The 2686-nt window shown below is 36.5% G+C and overlaps 1 protein-coding gene across 5 annotated transcripts in view; it reads right to left on the reverse strand.

The window, feature by feature from the left end:
• Window positions 1-466: 466 nt before the first annotated feature.
• rbfox1 (RNA binding fox-1 homolog 1) overlaps window positions 467-2686 on the reverse strand; it is a 138556-nt gene continuing 136336 nt past the window's right edge. For all 5 annotated transcript variants that reach the window (XM_063221357.1, XM_063221347.1, XM_063221363.1 and 2 more), the window contains one exon: window positions 467-2686. This exon is cut by the window's right edge and continues 167 nt beyond it. The gene's annotated coding sequence lies outside the window, so the exon portion shown is untranslated.

Here is a 2686-nt window from a genome sequence, read left to right on the forward strand (position 1 = left end):
ACACACACACAAGCATGCAGGCACGCAGACACGCACACATACGCAAGCTCAAACACTCAAACACGCACACGCACACGCACACACACACACACACACACACACACACACACACACACACACACACACACACACACACACACACACACACACACACAGAGTCCATTTCAGACCTGGCTCCATATGAGTGTCCCAGTCCTTCAAAACATCAATTCGATTTGACTCCCATACACACAATCATTTTCTTAAGGCTTTATGTTCTTAAATGCAATTTCACTCTATGAAATCACATTATGGCAAAAGTACTGTCCATCAAAATGATATAACCTTCACTCAGCAACATATATTACTCTTCGAGGAGGACAGCGAGACGATGAAAGACAATAAAAAAAGAAACAGAGAGAAAAAAAAACACATCCAGAGTTGCATCCATCCAATCAGAAGAAAGCAGACCACCAGCAATTCCCCTTATCTTGAAACTTGAAACTTTATTGATGGTTATTGTTAAGCGGCTCAAAGTTCATGCACATACAATGACAAGGAGAAGGCCTGTTCACAACACATATTTAAAGCAGAAATTGTATAGTAGAGTCACAGCAGTGGGTAAGATATTTTTGCCGAGTTTGTGTGATGTAGAACACACAGTACACAAGAGGATATCGCAGCTGGATAAATTGAAGCTGCATGATCTTTGTTATTTTAATGGTTTTAAACTTTTTTTATAAATACAAAAACAAAAAAGAAAAAGGAAAATGAGATATGTGACAAACACCTCTAATTGGGCATACTTGTAAACACCATGAAGGAAGTGTGTTGCCTACGCACAGCCAAGCCTCAACAGTTCAAGGACATATTGTCAGCTTGTTTGTGTAGCACTTTTTAAATGACAGATTTATCATGTTTTCATATTTACATATAGATATCTTTTTTTTCACAAGTCATATAGTTCTCATTTGTCTCGATAATCAAACAGTTTTCAAAGTGTAAAGGCTGTGTTCTAGAAAATAATATTACAAAGGATGTCACATTATAAATGATATCAAAACTAAACATTTAAACGAGGCTGAAAAAAGGGGGGAAAAGCAAAAACAGTTCAACGTAATGTTCCACAAGCTGAGAAGCGATGAAAAATTGCAGGTTGTATGTGCAAAATAGTAGAGTTGACAAAAATACTATGATCATATCTACATAATGATTGCATTACTTGTAAAGTGTTGATATAAATCTGAGTATGGTTCCATAAAAAATGAGACACCTTTCTCTAACAGTTGGTCTACTACACTAAATCTAAAACATTTTACAGTTGTGTATTCGTATAAGAGAACATCTGCACTGCACAGCTCATATTTAACACACTGTTGTTTTTTTCACTTTCATCTGGTACAAATAATCATAGTTTTCAATACTTTTGAAAAAAAAAGAAAAGAAAAAATAGAAACGGTGCTATTGTCACCGTATTTATTATTATTCTTTTTTAATCTCTCCCATAATATAAAAGTCAGCAATTATATCAATCAATATACTGGAAGTAATATAAAAAGAAGATTTCGTGGTTGGCCTAAAACTAGAAGGGGTTTGACCTATGGCCTAGAGTATACTTAACCAGTAAAATACTGTCATGGTGATTTTTTTTTCAGGGAGTTTTTTTTTTTTACTTTTTTATTTCTACTTGTCTCTATGTAAAATCTGAATATACACATGTAACACCCCAGGAACATAACCTTTGGCATAGACTAATGAATGTTATAAGACAGCTTATATATGTAGCTGGCCCCTATCCTTGGCTGCCTGTCTGTCTGTCAGTCTGTCTGTCTGTCTTTCCTAGCGTTTATGAAACTACATCCCAGCTCTCTGCATGGACATCTACAGTTCTCTATCTCCTTCTAGAGACTTCTATGTATCTCACCACACCACACCGCACCGCACCCATGGACCCTCCCCAAACCACACCCCTGACCAGTGTTGCCAGATGTGTCTGATCAAATCCCGCCCAAAATGTTATCAAAAACCGCCAAAATGATTTCTATGGGCACAAAACTGCAGAAAAAAACGCCAAATGGCCAATTTTTCCTGTTTTTACCCGCAGACGGTGATCCAAAGTAGCCCAATTGGGCGGGTAACCGCCCAATCTGGCAACACTGCCCCTGACACCCTCCCATCCCCCTACAGTAAAGAAACCAGAAATTAGAAGGAAACAAAAGCGATGTCAACAAAAGCCAGAGAGAAAAATAACAAAACAAAACGAAAACACTTGACTACTGTAGTCACTTACACTCTTACAAAATATGATAACCCCAAGTGACTTAATATTTATCATACATATTTCATTTACATGATAAAGCCCTAACAATTTGTATTCTCACTTTTGTTTAATTCATTTTTAACTTCTTTTTTAAAATCTAGCAGCTTTCTAGATCACCACAGAAACCTCTACAGCCAACAATCTATGTAATCTTTAGAAATTAAAAACCCACAATATTAAAATACACAGCACAAAATATCTGAGGTATAAGATGAAAAATATCCGTTTTTTCCTTCTCTCTTAAGAGATGCTAAAACGATGCACTACAGCATATGTACTGCAATACCCAGGCCTCTTAGTTATGCTCTCTCTGCCCCCACGGGAAGGAAGGAAGATTCTCATAGTGTTTTTGAATAGATTATTTAGTCTTTTTTTCTCTTTTGTTTT

The sequence above is a fragment of the Engraulis encrasicolus genome, chromosome 2 (assembly GCF_034702125.1).
Source record: "Engraulis encrasicolus isolate BLACKSEA-1 chromosome 2, IST_EnEncr_1.0, whole genome shotgun sequence".
NCBI classification, from domain to species: domain Eukaryota; kingdom Metazoa; phylum Chordata; class Actinopteri; order Clupeiformes; family Engraulidae; genus Engraulis; species Engraulis encrasicolus.